This window comes from Pungitius pungitius, chromosome 4 (assembly GCF_949316345.1).
Source record: "Pungitius pungitius chromosome 4, fPunPun2.1, whole genome shotgun sequence".
In the NCBI taxonomy this organism is placed as follows: domain Eukaryota; kingdom Metazoa; phylum Chordata; class Actinopteri; order Perciformes; family Gasterosteidae; genus Pungitius; species Pungitius pungitius.
Genome location: NC_084903.1, coordinates 1,186,869 through 1,199,077, shown reverse-complemented (window position 1 = coordinate 1,199,077; position 12,209 = coordinate 1,186,869). Strand labels below are relative to the sequence as shown.

The window sequence follows — 12,209 nt, the reverse complement described above, 5'->3', positions numbered from 1 at the left end:
ACAGAACATTTTAGAAACATGTATTTCCTTACAAACTTCTCCAGGTAACAAACATCCCCGTTAAGCGACGTTTAACCATGACAGAGCAGACGGCTGTGAGGGGGGGGGCTACAGGAAGACCAGGGTCCTCCCCTTGATTGCTTCTGCAATGACAAACATGCTTTCTTTCTTGATTTCTGCTGATGGGACGCAGACTGTATCCGTGTGTATGCAGCGTCTGTCGTTGCTCATAGATGGCAGAGGGTGCACTAGATGGGTATTTTCTCCCCCCCCCCCCCCCCCGACTCCCTTACACACTTTCTCTGTCTCGTCTTTCCTTCCTGACTCTCGAATAACAAGATTAACATTTCCACTTTCTCTCCTCACTCAGATTTCTGCCTTCTAATCCTTGCTGGGAAGTGACTCACATTACAGCATTCTTCAGTTTAATAGTATTAATATCTGCTTTTGCCTCTTTGGCTGCTGTGAACACCTCCTTTTTTACACCATAACAAAACAGCTTACGTGCCACTGTCATCGCAAGTGCACAAAAACAGAAAAAACCCTCCAGTGAAAAGCTGATTAACCCATTAAAAAGGAGGGATCTGGCACTGTAAACAGACACGGGGGGGGGGGGTCAGAGGAGGAGGAGGCCCTTCCTACACTGTGAACCCAAATGTATTTGAAATTAAACTTTTGAGTGGTTATTACTGATATTGTCATGTCTCGTAAAGCATTGGTGTCATTTCTAAACCTTTGCAGTGGTTCGCAGCATCCAGCTGAAATATGGAACGCACCGATTGTGTTCCTGTACGACCGGGTTAAAGGTCACTGGAGCGATCATCGGTGCGTTGAGCAGCACGCCAAGCGACCAAAGGAGGCCTGACGCAGCTACCTGTAACGTTAGATATTTCACTGTCAACATTTATCGGAACAAGTTAGCTAGATGCTAAAGTCAAGTTATTGTTAACCAGCTAACAATTTAGCTAGCTTCTCAGGGTCTACAGTTTGCCTGTCAAGAAATGACACCGATGTTTTACAGAACATGAAAGTACTCAAAGGTTTGGGTTTATCGTGCAGCAAACTAACCACTCATTTTGGCATGGGAGTGAGGCGTCTCTCTCTGCGTGGAGGGGGGCCTGCAGATAGCGGAGGAACACGAGCCCCCGCCACCTTCTGTGCCACCCATGATGCCGCTGCTGTGACGGCCAAGGTCAGCCAGGAAATGCCAGAGGGCTCCGGCATGGAGATAAGACTCCCACAAACACCTGAACCGCCGCGCCGCCCCCTTGTTTCTTCTCCGAGGAAAGTGAATCCTGAACCCTGAATTATTCAGCAGGTATCCCCCCACCCTGCATAACAGCCGGCAAGCATTGTTTGACATCCAGGATGAATAATTAAGGGCTGACCTTTTGTTCCCATTAGAGGTGATGGGTTGATAGCGCCACACTTTGTGGGCGAGGCTGTGTGGGACGCTGTGTAAAAGCTTGCTGAGCAGAATGGAGCTGGGAATCTTTGTCGTTTCAAAGCGGCCGGACTCGCACAAAGCACAAAGCACAAAGCAGCCACGTTCAGAAAAGGCACCGGCCGGACCCCCGTGAGATGCATTAATATACAAAGATGTTTCTAAAGCACGGCCCGGAGCCACTCTTTGTCACCGCGTCCGTGTTCTCCTCAGAATCGTAACGTGCGTTCGTTTGTGACACATCACAGGCGCTTTTGATTGTCAGGAGTTTGTGGTCAGCTGTGTGAATCAGAGAGGATGCATTAACACAAAGTCGATCCCAGCTCTGATGGCCATGACTTTGATGCTGTTCCAGTGAATTAAGGGTTAGCTCCCCAGTTTTGTATTTTAATACGGTAACGAGTCATAGAACCCTAAAATGTAAAATATTTTATATACAGCAAGAAAAATGCATTATAACCCTATATATTTCCTTTGCTCTCATCTTCTCATCCCATCCATCCTTCAGCACGCACATACCTCACCCTACTACACCCTAAATACTCACAAGCACATTACATGTGTATTAATCCAGAAAAAGAGTGGTTTCAACACTTCTTCCATTGGTAAATAAAAATAGATATATTTGCTGCTGCAAAGATAATGCATGTTTACCAAAAAATAATAATAATAATGTAGACAACCTGTGGCTAATTTTGCATGAATAGTGTCAATGTTACAATTCACAACTTAAATTTATAATTTATACGAACTCAAATCCTGTTCCATGGTCAACATAACACAATTATGTTTGGAATCATTGAGCATCAACTGCTGCTGTTGCTGTTGCTTCTTCCTCCAGAAGCCAGTTATTTACAGTGATGTTTGTCAAAGCGTGGGACGGCCTGGGGGTTGACACATCATCTCACTCCTTCACTCCTCATTAAAACAACCAGGGGCCCACGAAACGGTCTAAATCCACACCTCCAGCATGGTTGGTCATAGCCTCCAACACATGCACTATTCATTTGTGTTTGAGTCATGTTTGCCAAACGCTTAAGTAATCCATTTGTTTAAAAAAAATAAAATGAAGCTAAAAGTGTTCACTCAGCTGTGTGAAGAGTCGTGAGTGAGAACTCAATGGTGGAATAAAACAGGCTATTAAATCTTTTTTTTGGAGAAAGTGTGAGTCGCAGCGTTCACGAGAAGCATGAACACACAACCATGTGATTATTATGAGCCACGGACACACACTCACATGCATGTCTCATATGAATAATACACACACATTTTAAACATTGTATTTGTTTGGAATCTGCAGGTTTTTGAAAACAACATTTTTCAGAAATTAAAACAAATTATATTTACATAAATAATTGTCATGAGAATATATGTAAGTAAACTCTACACAGTTGGAGACTACCTGGTGAACAGGTAGGAGCATTTAGCAGCTTTTTCCTCTCAGGAGTGGGTAAACAGAGGTAAACATTCGGCCAGGTCACATGACTGAAAATGTTGCTCCACGACTTCTGGAAATATAAAGTCGGTCCTTTATTTTTCTACTCACGCCATGAAACTAGACCAAGGATTTGGAAATTGTACTAGAGTAGTATACACAAGTCAAACTACTGTTCCTATGAGCAGTGCATTTCTGGCACTCTGCAGCCAGTGCATCCAAATGATTATAATCAGACAAACAAATCCCACCACGGACCCCACGGCGGGTGGGACAGGCACCGCTACTGCAACGTTGAGTAAGTAACGCGCCACTTCTCAGCGCAGAATGGCCAACACTGACATCATGGAGATGCATTCACAAAATCTCCGGCAGCTGCAGCCAGCAAGTACTCGCATTGTTGTCGTCGTATTCATCTGTCCAGATGATTGTTGCGCACTATGAAGCCCCCCCGCACTCTGCATGCATAATACGACCAGGACACTTCTCCACAATGGCCTCCAAGGACCACTTCTGCATTAGCTGGATCGAACGTTGTCGCCAACCCCCGAAGTGCTGTGCTGTCGTGATGCTTTAACATTTGGATGTTGCAGAGTTCCCCCCTGCGGGACACTTCGACACAACCAATTACTTTTCAGCCATTTGGGAAAAGGTTTAAAATCAAGTTTTTTTTTTTTCACCGCACAGGTCACACATTACACAATGAGTGATAAATGCCACTGGACTCCGGAAACGGATTCATTACAGTGCCATGTTGATCAATACATTATCAACGAAGGCCGTGGATATGTACTGAATCTCCTCTTTTATGGGATTTGTTGTAAATGGTTGAAACTCATTCAAGTCAACAAATCTCTTTTAGTGTTTCTTATTTGGGGGCATTTTTTGCACGCAATAGTTGCTGTAGTATATTTGACAATGTCGTCTTCAGAGGACCTCTTCTACCTCTCAGGCAGGACTCGTGCCGCCTTCACAGAGTGACGAAGCCAACCAGAGGCACGACTGCACCCGCCGTGACGCTCTGAGAATGCAGCTCAGAGCCGAGCACAGATTCCTGCTCTAAGTAGAGCGAGAGGGGAAGAGAGAGATTGGGCGCTGAGGACAGACCGTATTTATAGCCGGGGGTAGCAATAATTTATTGTGATCAAAGTGCAGATCATGCTCCATTCCATCGGAGAGCAGACGTGGCGGAATGAAAAGAGCCCGCTTCGCTATCTGCGGCATCTCTCTGGCGGCCTCCCCTCCGAACGGGAGCATCCGGGCGTCAGTCATCTGCTGGGATGCAGATCGGTTTTCAGGTGGCTTCACTTATTTCGGAGGGGGTGGGGGGGTGGCGTCGTACCCGAGCCCGCGGCGGGAGGCCGTGCGCCCCAAAAGCCATTCGCCATCAAGGCGCGTAGACACACACCGCGGCTCCTGTGCGCCACGTGAGTGCATCAGACCCAGCATTACATTTTAGTTTACACCCCGTCTGACTAGTTTTCTTGTTGCTTGTTCCCTGTACAGCTTTCATTTGCACCATAATGTTATTATTAGGGAATAGTCAGCAATAACACCCCCCGTGTGTGCAACCCGCCCTCTGCGCAAACACACGTGGGCAAGCTTCCCTCATATCACTTCCTTTCATTTCATTTGGTCTCCCATCCATGCCCTTTCCCGGGGAAACACACACACACTGCCTTTTCTCACCCAGTACTGCTTTATCTGCAATCATACATACACACACACACACACACACACACACACACACATGCGCGCGTGTGCAGGTTTCTTCCAGCTTCATTTTCTCTCCCACCCGCCTACCCACACACGGACACACACACAAGTTGTTTGCCTGTTTCTTTCTCTCTTTCATTTTACCGCTTCTCCGAACCCTGTCACTCCTTCAAATGCACACACACACAGACACACACGATGGCACACACACACAGACACACACGATGGCACACACACACAGACACACACGATGGCACACACACACACAGACACACACGATGGCACACACACAGAGGCACCAGCACACAGACTCCTTCATCTTCTCTTTTTATTTCTTCTCCCTCCCACACTTTCCTTTTCACTCCTTCCCTGCACACACACACACACACACATGCACATGAACACACACACACACACACACACACACACACACACGCACACGAACACACACACACACACACAGAGGGGTGCCTGTTTCCTTTGCTCTCATCTTCTCATCCCATCCATCCTTCAGTACGCACATACCTCTTTTCTCTCCTGTTTTCTCCCAACCGCCTCCCTCCCACAATCACGTACACACACACACACACGCACACACACACACACACACACACACACACACACGGCAGTCCAGCTTCCTTCACTCCCAGCTGGGCTTGGCCGGCTCTCTTCCTCTGGCCTCCCAGGGCCATCTGGAGTGCAATGTCCCCCGCGCTCTGCTGGTTCCCCCCCCGCCGGCTCCTTGAGCCTCCTCGGGATGCTGCGCGGCATCTTCGAGGACAATATGTACGCGTCAAAGCTCCGCTGTGTGCACGGCGACCCAGCTGAGGAAGCCCCCCCCCCCCCCCCCGCCCTACCAGCTTACTCCCCCACACCCGTTCTACTTTGATGACACCTGCGTCTCCCACCGCCTCCCTTTTTGGACGGTGGAAGAAGGCTCAGTAAATTGATTAAAAGCGAGTTACTCCTCTTAGCAGCCGAAGCTCTGATCTCATGTAAGGTTTGTTGTTTGCCTGTGGGGGGGGGGGGGGGGAGTGGACGGGGGCGGGTGGGGGGGGGGTTGATAATCTGGCACACGGGTCAAGTACCTCTAACAAGCTTTTGAGGCCAAAAATAAATAAATAAATAAAAATCACACCATTCTGCGTGACTTACAATTTCTGTCTTGGTTAAAGGGAGAAGGTCTTCTCCTCTAGTGCAGGGATGCAAGACTCCTGTGAAATGATGCAATGGACACTGGTAGGATTGTCTCGTATGTCCTTGGGAAGTGTTACAGATTTACACATTTGAACAAAAGAGTGCCCAAAGTTAGATCCCAGACTCTTTATATATATTTATATTATTCAATCCCTTAATATAAGCCGTCTAAGACGTGGATGGATTTGAACCACCAATGTGCAAAGTGCAGGCTCCTCGGGCTCCCACAGAGCTTTGTGCCCTCAAATTCATTCACTGAACTACCACAGTGGTTTCAATACAAAAGATACTCGTGCCTTTTAAAATCAACTCACAGCTACAGCCTTTCAGGCACAAGTGGCCCTTGTTCTGCTGCTTTGATGACACCCACGCGTCCTCTCAGCCCGACGTGTCATTGGAATCGAAGCAATCACACTGTCTCAGATCTGTCTCAGAAGTGGGGTATGTTGCGTTTTCGGCCGCGTCGTAGTCCAGACCAGAGCTCATAGAGACCGCGACAAGGTCGGAAACCTTGAGGTGTGATGCACAGAAAGATGTAGTGACTCACAGTAGTGCTCCAAACCTTCTTAACAGATCCTCATTTAGCTGCACTTTGTTGGATTTGGGCCCGTAGCAGCTTATATTCACATTACTTCAGACAACACTAAAAAAAAAAAAATCCAGTTTTTTCAAGTCACTGCAAAGCTTCAAATATTCAGAAATATAATGTAATTATAAGGTATTAAACACATCGGGGTGGATTGCTGAGATTTGTCTTTAAAGTTTTTAAAACAAAATGTGATTTATATTTTCCCGAGTCACCACAGCGGAGTCACTGTGCCATACGGGACTTATGAGGTACCAGCAGGCGACAAAGTGAGAGACAGAAGCGGCTGGCTCCCTCCGTAGTCACTGCTGGGAGTTCTCGACAGTGCAAAACACAAACAGGCACGCACACGCTCAACGATGGAAACCGGCGATGGTGAAAAACAGTATATCTTGACGTGTGTGTGTGTGTGTGCACGCGCGTGCGTGCGTGCGAAACAGATTTAACAAACCGCAATAACAGTGTACACAGGCAATAACATGCCTCATTGTGTGGCGGCGGCCATGGTCTGATGTTTGAATTCAGGGTAGATGTGATGCTCAGCATGAATGAGTAAAAGACCCACAAGACAAGCAGTGCAGGTATTCCCAAACTGAAATGTGAAAAAGTTTAAAAGCTGGAAGTTAAAAACCAAAATGGTCACCGAAACACAATTTTGCAAAGTCAAATACTTAATAGGGAGAAAGAAATCAACAGGCAGTCTGTAACATCTGTAGTTACTTTATCAATACTTTTTAGATTTATTTTACTTTATTCTAACAGACTGTAGCAATAGTCAATCCATAGGTTCATACTTTCAAAATAAAACACACGCAGGCACACAAAGAAACCCGATCAGAAATTAGAAGGCTGCAAAACTACATCCCAGAGAGACATGGCTGAGATAACGAAGCATCGCGTCGGACTCACCTCGCCGAAGCCGCCGGATAAAACGCAGAAAGCTGCGTGAAGCAGGTGAGCGGAGTGGGAGCGTCTTCCTCTCCCGCACTAGTTGATCAGCTAGTTTCAGCACCGCGGACAGCGCCTCCGCCTCTTTCTCCTCACCTCGTTCCTTTTTTTAGCAGAGGGCGCGGGCGGTGCGAGTCAAAGGTCGGCGCGCCGGTGTGAACGCCTCGCCTCTGTGCCGCCCCGGTGAATAAAACCAAACCACGTACGTCTCCTCCAACTTTGATTCCGTCGCGTCGATGCACCGGCCGGATCAGACTTGCCTCGCCGCGCCAGATCTTCTGCGAGATCGGTCACAATGCCGCTCGCCTTCTTTTTTGTCCCCCCCCCCCCCCCCCCCTCTCCTCTCCTCTCACTCCGTGCGCATCCCCGCGCGGTCTCCCACAGGACCGGACGGTGTCTGTCCGCCTCGGGGGCGTGCGGGCGGGAAACGGGGAGCGGAAACAGCGACTTTAAGACGGGCTTCTGCTGCTATCGGTGCACATCTCCGTGCGCGGCGCGGTCGTCTGTGTCTCAGAGCTGATGAAGAAGATGCGTGCGGGATGTTTCTCCTCTCCCGCGCATCCACTCGGTGCGGGAGCTACGGCGCAGCACCGGGAGCAGGAGGAGTGTCTTCCGAGTTCATTAAAGACTCTTCTATGGATGAGCACTCGCGACCCATCCTTATTATAACCCGACGTCTATCTTCGTTGCGTTTTTTTTTTAGCGGTGCAAAACGTGTCACGTGCAGTGCTGTAATGCATGTGAGCTGGGTATCTGCCTTTTGGGAGAGACATGAGAGGGAGGCACCGCGGATCCATTAAGGTCCAGTGTCATTAATTCATTATGAATTGTTATCAAAGTGTTGGCTTTGATTAAAAAAACTGTGCTAGTGTGCGTTTGACAATGTCTTTGTCCGAGGAAGGACTTCAAGACTTTTGAACACACGTGATTGGCCAAAAGCGTCTCCATTGAGGGTGTCCCATCGGTTTGAGCCGCTCCAGCATTAAAGTAGCATTACTGCTTTCATCAGTAATTTGGGATTAGGCCTTAGACACTCAGTCTTAGTCCCCAATTATGTGTGCATAGACTTATTTTGACAATTGGGTAGTTTTAAATTATTAAAACAAATCCCACAAGTGAATTTGCCAGACCGGCTCAGATCTGAGACGAAGACAGTTGATCTTAGGCAACACATACACTCACCGGCCACTTTATTAGGTACACCTGACCAACTGCTCGTTAACACTTAATTTCTAAGCAGCCAATCACATGGCGGCAACTCAGTGCATTTAGGCATGTAGACATTGTCAAGACAATCTCCTGCAGTTCAAACCGAGCATCAGTATGGGGAAGAAAGGTGATTTGAGTGACTTTGAACGTGGCATGATTGTTGGTGCCAGAAGGGCTGGTCTGAGTATTTCAGAAACTGCTAATCTACTGGGATTATCACGCACAACCATCTCTAGGGTTTACAGAGAATGGTCCGAAAAAGAAAAAACATCCAGTGAGCGGCAGTTCTGTGGGCGGAAATGCCTTGTTGATGCCAGAGGTCAGAGGAGAATGGCCAGACTGGTTCGAGCTGATAGAAGGGCAACAGTGACTCAAATAACCACCCGTTACAACCAAGGTGGGCATAAGAGCATCTCTGAACGCACAGTACGTCGATCTTTGAGGCAGATGGGCTACAGCAGCAGAAGACCACACCGGGTGCCACTCCTTTCAGCTAAGAACAGGAAACTGAGGCTACAATTTGCACAAGCTCATCGAAATTGGACAATAGAAGATTGGAAAAACGTTGCCTGGTCTGATGGGTCTCGATTTCTGCTGCGACATTCGGATGGTAGGGTCAGAATTTGGCGTCTACAACATGAAAGCATGGATCCATCCTGCCTTGTATCAACGGTTCAGGCTGGTGGTGGTGGTGTCATGGTGTGGGGAATATTTTCTTGGCACTCTTTGGGCCCCTTGGTACCAATTGAGCATCGTTGCAACGCCACAGCCTACCTGAGTATTGTTGCTGACCATGTCCATCCCTTTATGACCACAATGTACCCAACTTCTGATGGCTACTTTCAGCAGGATAATGCGCCATGTCATAAAGCTGGAATCATCTCAGACTGTTTTCTTGAACATGACAATGAGTTCGCTGTACTCAAATGGCCTCCACAATCACCAGATCTCAATCCAATAGAGCATCTTTGGGATGTGGTGGAACGGGAGATTCGCATCATGGATGTGCAGCCGACAAATCTGAGGCAACTGTGTGATGCCATCATGTCAATATGGACCAAACTCCCTGAGGAATGCTTCCAGCACCTTGTTGAATCTATGCCACGAAGAATTGAGGCAGTTCTGAAGGCAAAAGGGGGTCCAACCCGTTACTAGCATGGGGTACCTAATAAAGTGGCCGGTGAGTGTAGGTGCATTTGTACTCCCAACTTGTCGAACACTGAAGCCTGGCCCGCGTGACTTCACAGGGAGTTTGTCCCAAATTAAATGTCAACGGACACCAGACACAAACAAGGTTCTCCTGAATGAAGGACCTGTGTTTGTTTTGACAGGCCCGTATGGACTACCTGGCTCTTGATAGTCTGTCAGTATATGACACAGGTGGATTTACTCTAGAGTATGTGATTGCATTGTATTCAAGGTCCCGTCTGCCTTTCTTTAATTGTGATAATATCAAAAGTGGCACTTTAAAACGTTGGCCTAACAAATTAGACTGATGTTTATCCCCGCAGGCTAGTGGACGGCCACCAGCCTCAAAAAATAAAAGCACACACACAATAAGCTGCTTAATCTTGCTCTGATTTGAACTGAGGGATTTTGCCCTGTCATTTTCTCTATAAATACGAACCATAGCTGGAAAAAATAGAAGGTTTAATGAAAAGAGAAAAGGCCCTGTGGGATAGATATCAAAAGCCAGTGGATGTGCATAATTCATCGCAGACTATTTCATAAAGCCCTGCAGAAGGGCTTTCTTAAACCTGTTTTAAGGGAAAGGACTCATTTCAGCCCCGAGCTGCTAGCACCCATATCTCTGTCATCTGGCATGAGGTTTTTAAAACTTATCAGAGCTAATGTCACTCAGTTATCCTTATTATAAACCGCCACACAATGTGACTATTGAGAGGACAGGTATGTGTGTGTTTCTCTGGACTGTAATCAACATCAAAATGTCTTTTGTGCTTTTGTTGGTAAGCAGCCTCTTTCCAGGGTGTGGCTGCTGTGAAGAAAACTCCAGCTGACACACTCTCAGGCTCCTCCTGACTGGAGCACACCTCCCTCTGCTGGCTGTTAGTCGGCAAAAGAAGAAGAAGAAGAAGAAGAAAACCCTCCCGTGTGCTTCTCATGGCTTCGGGGTACGAGTCCAAGAACACAAACTCACACCCAGAGGAAAGGCTTTGCTTCCCACTGCAGCACGGGTTCTCATTGTGGAGCCTTTTGAGATTCACAAAGCTGCTGCGTGTAAAGTGGGGCAAAACATCGCCCAAGTCCTGAAGATCTAAAGAGGATCCAGTAGAGCAGCGGCTCTGACTGCGGGGACCGCTCGCCGTGTGCGGCATCGCCCGACGCACTCAGCAAATCTTGAAGTAATTATTTTTTTGTCACGAAAAAAAAAACATGTGTCATCTGCATGATGTTCATTAAGTAAACTAATTCCACGAGGCCCAGTTCTCAACGTGAAAGCCATTGAGAAGTGTTTAATGACTGCATCGAGTCAACTCTGATTTGAAAGCGCTCGCAGGTGGGATGTGCTTTAACGAAACACCTAGTCCGTTCGGATTGCAAGCCGCTGATGGATTTTGGAGGTTTCGCGAGTCTTGACACCATTCCCAGGCCAAAAGACGAACAACCCCCTCATGGCACACTCATCAGTCCCATCCTCGCGCCCCTCATCGCTCATCCAACTCTGGCATCTGGTGTTACTTGTAATCAATAGTGTAGGGATCCAAAGTCTGCCCAGAGCAAGCGGTTGGCAATTATAAAGCACCCACAGAACCTTGTTTCGATCACGGATAAAAAAAGCATCTCTGTTTTTTTTTTCTGTGTTCAAACTGAAGGGCTTGAATGCGTGTGTGCAAAGAAGATGGCATGTGACCGAAATGTTAAGTGGCTCGAAAAGCATCTTTTTCTGTTTCTTACCAGTAGCTCAAAAATAAACCCTCCATATGTTCTCCACATCTGGCGCTGGATGCTTTGCTACCTCAGAATATGCTCGCGCCAAATTGATTTTCGGCATTCACCTTTCTACTCCCTGCGTAAACCTCTGAATGAGCTTTGTGAGATAAAGGTCTCTGCCGACACAACTTTACCCCGAGGTCCGATCTTGTCTTCCATAATCTTCCTCAAACATATAACCGACTCAGCAGTGGCGTAACTCCACCGTGCTCTAAATAGCTCTTTTGGCCCTGCTGCCTTTTGGTTGATTATGATAAATGGGCATGGGCAACAGTTTAATACATTACACCGGCCAAAATAAATCCGAGCTTCTCTATCTGCCGGGGCTATTTAATTCTTTGGTATTGAACCGGTCACAGCGTGCAAACATCTCCAATCTCAACACAGGCCAGAAACTTAAAGGTCCATTGTGTTCTCATCGTGGTCAGTGAGACTTACAGAAGAAGTTTTATCAAAGAGACCCAGTGGAAAAGAGAGAATCAACTAGCAGGATGTGAACTTTCATAATGGCAATGGGCTCAAATAAAGGGCTGAACATGATGGGCACATCTTACATCTCACTACGAAACATCAGGAAAGAGGAGAAGCAATGCATCTCCATCGTGGACACATCACCTCCCCGAGTCTCTGCTACAGAAAGAACTCCCGGACATTATTCCCGCGCTCCTCTGATGAAGATGAATGCGTGTGTGCTGCGCCTCATTTGGGGTTTCCAGCGAAGG

At 47.4% G+C, this 12,209-nt stretch overlaps 1 protein-coding gene across 2 annotated transcripts in view; it reads right to left on the bottom strand.

Moving 5' to 3' along the window:
• LOC119198262 (carbohydrate sulfotransferase 8-like) overlaps positions 1-8,048 on the bottom strand; it is a 121,865-nt gene extending 113,817 nt beyond the window's left edge. The window contains exon 1 of one of the 2 annotated variants that reach the window (XM_037455222.2): positions 7,288-8,048. The gene's annotated coding sequence lies outside the window, so the exon portion shown is untranslated. The remainder of the gene's footprint in view (positions 1-7,287) is intronic. The other variant, XM_062562074.1, reaches the window with a different exon arrangement.
• Positions 8,049-12,209: the final 4,161 nt, after the last annotated feature.